The following is a 7,652-nucleotide window of genomic DNA, read 5'->3' on the forward strand; positions in this document are numbered from 1 at the left end:
TATTATTTTCATAGTTTTAGATTGGTTAGTATGAAAAATTGGATTTGTTAATTCTTAATTTTTGTGACCATGACTAGCACCTTTAAACTAGCCTAAAATGTATTTTCAATGTATTAAAATTAGTTTTATGATTAATTTTACATAGAGCTTAAAATTGGTAAAAATTAGTGTTATGTGACTTCTTTATTTTCGAATTTTGAAATTAAGTATATCGTTTGATAGATATTTTTGTCCAAAAATCAAAGGCTAATATGAGTTTAGAAATTAGTTTTACAAATTTAAATATTTATTTTAGTAATATATAATTTAGACTAGTAAATTAGTGAACCTAGTTAGTTTATGAGGTTTTCTTAAAAAGCAAAATTTAGGTAATTAAATACTAATTTTAGATATGTTAATTTCTATTTAGGAAGCTTTAAGGATTTATCTTTAATTTACGACGTTCAGGTAATTGATTGATTGTAAGTGAATTATGTTATTTGTTACCTTGGTTTGTTAATTAATTATGTTATTCATGTTGCTTAAATATATTTTGTTATTGAATGGTTATTGTGGTTAAATTTGATGTTATTGTAAAGCATGTTGTGATTGTGTGGCTTTATCATTTCATAGTCATTTCATTTTAAGTATGTTCAATACTAAAGCATGTTTAGGTAAAACATGACATAATGTGTGAGACATTCCACTCGTAGTTAAGTTAGTAGTGTTATGTGTCATGAATTTAGATAAGATTAATGTTATGCATGTTGTGATTGTGTGGCTTTATCATTTCATTTATGTTTCTTGTTTGTTGGAAAAAAAAAAAGAAACAGAAACAAAATCAAAAAATAAAAAGAAATAAAAAGAAATAAACATCATCTAGAGTTTAGAATATCTATTACAATTCAAGTCTCAAGAGCAAAATTAAAAATAACAATAATATATATCCTTCAAATGTTGCCCAAATTTGATTTGCAATATTGTCTCCCACTCGAGCCATTCACCTTAAATGATTTTACCTTCCATCTACTTCAATTAGAATACTCTGTTCTGACAAACTTTGTAAATCTTCAACGATCATTGATTCATTGCTATAGTCATTAAATAGATCATATTCACGATCATTTAATCTAACATAATTGTGAACAGTACAATATGCTATTGGTATATATTTTTGTGTATCGACCGGGTAAAGAGGCATTTATTTAACAACGTTCAATTACGTTTCGTAGTGAAGAATGTTGATAGTTAAACACCGCTTCCCTACCTCGAGGATGTTGCCTCCTTTCTCTAAAATCTCATAGATGGTACCTTTGACTGCATGGTGCTAGAAACCCAAGCATATTTGTATATCCAGAATTAACAAGATATATTTTTCTGCATAATAATAGAAACTTATGATGAACCCAAATATTGAATTTAAATATAACAAACAAATATATTTATATACCTTCTTTAGGCATAGGAAATCTACTCTCAAGATGCCTCATACATTCAAGAAGTATGCGAGAATCATTGGACGATCCTTCCCAACTAGACATGACATAGGTGAATAGCATATCAAACGAACAGATACACATTATATTTCACGCCGTCTTAGTTTTTCTACCACGAAACATAATTTGTTTACTTTGTGGAATGCATGCAGCTCAATCGCACCATTAGAATTCTAAAAAATAAGCACAAGCACAAGCATATTATTAAAAAAAATTATTCAAAATGTGTGTGGAAAAAAATAAGTAATTCATTACTTTAAAGAAAGAATAATATTTAGGCTTGGATATGATCTCCAGTGGTATAATGTCTAAGTTGGGTGGACATATAATTTCTACTCCAAGCTAGCAAACTTTCTTTAAATCACGGTTGAAGGATAGAGAAATGGTATGCGATAAATGTTGAAATCTACCATACGATTCCTTTCATTATATGATACCATTAACAAAAAAGGTGGCAACTTGCTCTTGAATGTAATTTGTTTTAGATTTTAATTCTTCGCAAAAAACTATGAATGTAACTTTTTTCATCCTAAAACAATCAAAGCATCTTATGTTGTTGTCATTTAATAACTCAATCACATAATCATGACCTTTAGGTGAAGAAGTTTTACAAGGTTGTTTAGAATACTAGTAGACGTCAATGCAAACATACAAATACGTATAAAAACTCATCATCTCTTCATCGTTGTAATCCTTAAAGTCATCATCTCCAATAATATCCTTCCTATTGTGTTGAAATAGTTCCATGAACTTGTATAAATAAGATAGGAGTAAGAAACAACTTTATAAACATAAATGGATCACAATGAGAAAAATAAAAATAAAAAGAAATCGAATTCGAAATATTTATCTTATAAACCAAAAACGATAACCACATCAGTCGAACTTTGAGTTTCAATCAAAAGAAATAACATAACCACAAAAGATAACCACAAATTAGATTTTCAAGTTTCAATCAAAATAAAAGCATAAAATGACATATAAATACTATGAACGAAATCTTTCTTTCTTGACTCATGCATGAGTAAAAACATTTTTTCTCCAAGCAGTATCCCCATGCAAAAGCTTCAAGACTTTAGTATAAGCTTCTCCATTAATATCTTCCATTGTATTTAAAACTTGGAAGCATTCCATCAACTCTTCATTTGTAGAATCTTTTGCCTTTGATGACTGACTTTCATCGACTCGAGATTTTTTCTCAAGAATATCATTTCTTCTCTTTGCATTTTCAGCATACACATATATAAACGAGGAAATGAAACTACTCATCTCTTTTCTTTTCCTTCGAACTCATTTCCCACTTTTTTCTTGTCTTTTATTATCTTCAATAAAAAAGTTTGTATTTCTTCCAACATCAGTTTCATCTTCAAAATCTGATGGAATTTTGGTTGATAGACAAACATTAGCACCTGTAGCTTTAGTATCTCCAAATATTCTCATAAGCTTTCCATAATGTGGACAACCATTTTTTAAAAGTTCTTAGCTCTTTTATTCACCTATGAGAAATTGCACATCAATATATAAGTCGTACGAAAAAATACTTTAATTTATTTTTACCTTAAAAAGATCATTTCATTGCTCCTCTTCAAGAGTGACAGTGCCTAATAATGGATCACACCCATTTCCAGTTATACCACTCAATAACTTCTTGAAGTCCTTGTAAATTCGTCTTAACTTATTGAACTTATTTTTCAGCTAGTCATCAGTATAAGCATATTCTGTAATAATATTTAGTTGGTTTCTCATATGATTCCAAATTGAATTTGTAAATTTTGTGGTTGGTTGATTGGCCTTTGTAACTTCTTCATCCATTAAATCAATAAAGCTTGATTCTTGTCTAACCATGGTCCCTCACTTTTTAACTCATCTTCAATTTCAACCACATCATCAACACAATGCTTTTCTAATGATTTTATTGACATCGAAAATGATGTATAAGAATTAAAACAAAATCAAACTATTTAGTAAGTATTTAAACAAGCACACGAAACTAAAATTGAAAATTCTCAATTTAAGCAAAAAATCAACCTGAGCATCAAACTCAAAAGAGCCAAACAAATCAAAATGGTAACCTGCACTAACTATGACAAAAACTAACACATCACAAGAGCAAAAACTACAATAGCTTCTGAATATTGTTTCAAAACTACTAACTTTTGTATTGTTTTGAACAAGCATGAAAAGATATTAATAGTAGTAACAATAGGAATAGAGTAAAATGGAGATTCGGAGAAATCCGGAGGAATGTCACATGAAGGATAAAGCTTCATGGGCAAGACTAATGGAAACCACCTTAATGGAAAGTCAAATGAAGTGCATAGGCCATGTCCCCAAGTAAGAATAAAATAGGGCATTGGGGCCTTAAAGATGCGACGACTTGAAAGTGAGTTTAAACAGTCGAGGTACAACTACAACATCGAAGGGGAGAAGATGATGGTACTATGATGGGCAACTTACATAACCACTTTGAAATTGAACATGGAGGAGGACGAAGAGAATGTGTTGGTGGCTAATCCAATTAGAGAGTCTGAACATTTTAAAGCATGAAAGAGAGTTTTGGAACAAAAAAAAAAAAAAGACAACTCCTCTCCCTTTTTCCAGCCAAAGAAGACAAGAGTCTGTAAGACTAAAAAAGAATCCTTCTAGGGATAGTCCTGTAGAGTATGTGAAGAATTGTGAGTATGTTTAACGCCCATTCCAAAACCTAAAGGGAATTGGAGGATAGAATGTACAAGAAGCCTTAATGGAATATTATGAAACTAAAATACCACACGGCGAATTTTTTGGTGGCCAAGAATGAGAATGGAAAGACTTCATTTTGGAATGATAAATGGGTAGAGATCAACCAATATCGTACAAGTTCCCCAGATTTTACTCAATCATAGAGCATGCAGGAAAATATTTTATAGCCAAGCTTTGGAGGGAGTACTATGTGCAGAATTACTGCAAGGAAAATATTACATGAGAAGATGGAAGAGTTAAAGGAACAATTAATGGGGTACACACTAGAATGAGGGGAAGGATAAAAATTTCGTGTTTTGGAAACTCATAATCTCATGCTCCCTAATAAAATAGAGAATTATTGAGGCTTTGTTGGAAGATGTGATGGTCCTCTAAAGGTGAAGATCTTTGTTTGGATTCTATTTGTCATGAAGGTTTTATTTTAGTAATACAAAACGATTGCGAAGAGAATTCCTTTGAACTGCCCCAAGCCCAAATTGCTTCATATTATGTTTAGTAGAAAATGACCAAGCACACATGTCTTTCACTGTTCACATGGTTGGAAATTATGGGATTCTCAATTTTAATGCTTTGGTTGTTCTTGAGTCTTTGATCAGCCGGTCAATGATAACGTTTCTCAACTGTTTTATGATCAAAAGTAGGGCTAAAATGCCATGGATAATGATATAAAGGCAACTATTTTGGGATATGGTGTAAAAGAAATCTGAGATTTTCTGAAAGAAAGTGTCTAGGTTGGGAGGAAATGGTCAATTTATCAAAATACTATGCATCTTCTTGGTTTATAGTTTTAAGTTTCTTTCACCGCCATACTTCTGATATATTTAAGATTAATTTATTTTTTCTGTGAACTAATGAGAGTTGTATAGATTTGTTGTCTTTCAACAACTTTCACTAACTAAATGATATCGTAAACAAAGAAAACAACAAAAAAATATCTAGCTAATTAGACTAGCTTTTGTTGCATTTTCATATTCTATATACACATAACCTGCACCTATACCCCATTTTTTAAAGGGAAAAATATCTAGCTAGCACACTCAAATTTACCTCAAACTCAAAAGAGCCAAACAAAAAAGGATAAAAAGAAATCAGATATCCACAACATCTCCACAACCACACCACAAAAATCCAAAAGTATATGGATTTTCCACTAAAAATGAGCAAATAACAAAGACCCGTAAACCAATTGCATGCAAAATCAAAAAAGAAAACCCCCAAATCGTCATTAGAGCAGAAGAAGAAGCTCATACCATGGAGAAGAGGTTTGTGAAGCGTATCCATTCTCCATGGGAAAGACTCTCAAATAGACGAGAAATTTTGCTTTTATTTTGAAGTATAGATTGAGAAAAAAAGGAGAAGAGTAATAGAACATACCTTCCATGAATTCGAAGAACCCTAGCGAAGAAGGAATCCCTCTAGTGAATAAGATAAAGAATCAACAGGGAACCAAAAAAAAAAAAAAAAGAATCAGAACAAGAGAAACTTGTTTTGGGAGTTCCCACAATTTTGCCCTTTTTTCATAAACGTTTTTCAAAATTTAGAAACGAGAATAGTTACCAAACAAGTCTGTTTCTAAAAAAATGAGAAATGAGAACAAGAAACAAGAAACGAGAACGTTATCAAACGAGGTCTAAAGTGTTTATTTCCCATTTTTTGTTTTTTATTCCTTTTTTTTCCGAAATAGACTTGTTTGGTAATTCATCCCACTTCTCGTTTCAAAAATTTGAAAAACGTTTAAAAAAATGCTAAATTTTGCAAACTACAAAAAGTAGTTTCGTTTTTTCTGTTTTCATATCTTGGTCTCAGTTTACATAATGTATATCGTGCATTTTTAATTATAATTGATCTTGAGCCTTGTTGGTATATTCACGTGTGTAGTTTCTATCTATAAAATAATTTATTGATAAAATATTTTCTTTTTTTTCTGATAAAATATTTTTTAATTTTTTAAATTAAAAATATTTGAGAATTTATTCTTTATTTAAAACTAATAGTTTAAACTTTTATATTATAAATTATATTTTCTTTAATGAATTATATTCTTTAACGATCGTTGAAGATTTATGTTGTTATGGTTTAGAACCCTTTGTGCAAGTTACACAATCGTTGTAGCAAGTGATAAAAAAGATCGTATCTACAGGGATTGATGACTAAACACTTCAATATTTTACTTAAGAAAACTAAATAAGCTTAGCAAAAGTATGGTTGAATACAAAGACTTCGGAATTTAAATTAGTGCATAAAAAGCTTACTAACTAACTGAATAGAACACATATGAATATAGTTCGATTTTAGGAAAGTGAAGTAAAATGGGTTAACTACAGATGTAACAAGGGTAAGAGGGAAGAGTTTATGTGACTTCTTCTGGGTTTACGCAAACAATGCTACAACATCGACGATATAATATACTGGCCAAACAGACACAGAATCTTCCTAGATTTCCTAGATTTTCTACTATTCATGTTTTTAGACAAACTTGACAGGATATATACTCAGTTTATAACCTTGCTAGGTGAGTCTTATTCCTAAGTACCAACACTCTAACTAAAGTAGATATTCCAATATGTTGGCCAAGCACATTGAAAATAAAACGTTAAAAACAACTTCAACTCAGTATATATATTATCATCAAGTCAAAGCAAATTTTACAGCCCAAGAACAAGCTCACAACATCCTCCCCCTTACAAATAAACTTAGCTACGCAATGCCATACAAGAAAAGGGAAGAAGAAAATACAAAACCCGTGCACTAAAGAGTACAAAAGAAGAAGAAACTGAAGAATAGCAGCAGTCATTCTCTCTTTGTTGTCTTCTTCAACGGTTTCTTTGGAGCTTTCTTCCCTCTTCTCTTATCTTGTTCTTTTTAGGATTTTTATGAAGAATAAGAATGAATGGACGCAACTTTGAAATGAAAGCATTTATAGCCTTCCTCAATTTTAGGGCAACCAAAATGGATCAAACGGGGCCCAGCCCAATTTAATGGTGAATCTACGTTTTATTGCAATAAATTTTTAGGTAAAAATATGTCACTTTCAGTTCTGTCTTTTCTGCATTTTTTATTCTGATGCTGCATCATCAACAATGCTACATCAAAACATTCAAAATTAGGCAATTCTTCATAAATCTGAGCATTGTTAGCAAAAATAAGGAGGATATTGAATTTATAACATTCTTTGCACAAAATCAATGTGGATTGGGTGTTAGTTTGACTACCCTTAACTAATTTATATGAAATTCTTGCACAAATAACTCTCTTTTGGAGGGTTATCAATTTACGAAGTGCGTCAGAACATAGTAGTCTAATTAAGCTAGATCTGAGTTGACATCATTTAAAACGAATGGCTTGAGTGAGAGACGATATTGCAGATCAAATTTGGGTTGGATTTGAAGAATAAATATTATTACTACTTTTAACTTACGTTTTAGACTTGAATTG

At 30.8% G+C, this 7,652-nt stretch overlaps 2 pseudogenes; both read right to left on the reverse strand.

Moving 5' to 3' along the window:
* Positions 1 to 832: 832 nt before the first annotated feature.
* Positions 833 to 1,623, reverse strand: LOC111023232 (uncharacterized; annotated as a pseudogene).
* An 11-nt stretch (positions 1,624 to 1,634) lies between these two features.
* On the reverse strand, positions 1,635 to 5,457 carry LOC148209720 (uncharacterized; annotated as a pseudogene).
* Positions 5,458 to 7,652: the final 2,195 nt, after the last annotated feature.

This window comes from Momordica charantia, assembly GCF_013281855.1.
Source record: "Momordica charantia cultivar OHB3-1 chromosome 8 unlocalized genomic scaffold, Mcharantia_2.0 BLBB01000008.1, whole genome shotgun sequence".
Classification (NCBI taxonomy): domain Eukaryota; kingdom Viridiplantae; phylum Streptophyta; class Magnoliopsida; order Cucurbitales; family Cucurbitaceae; genus Momordica; species Momordica charantia.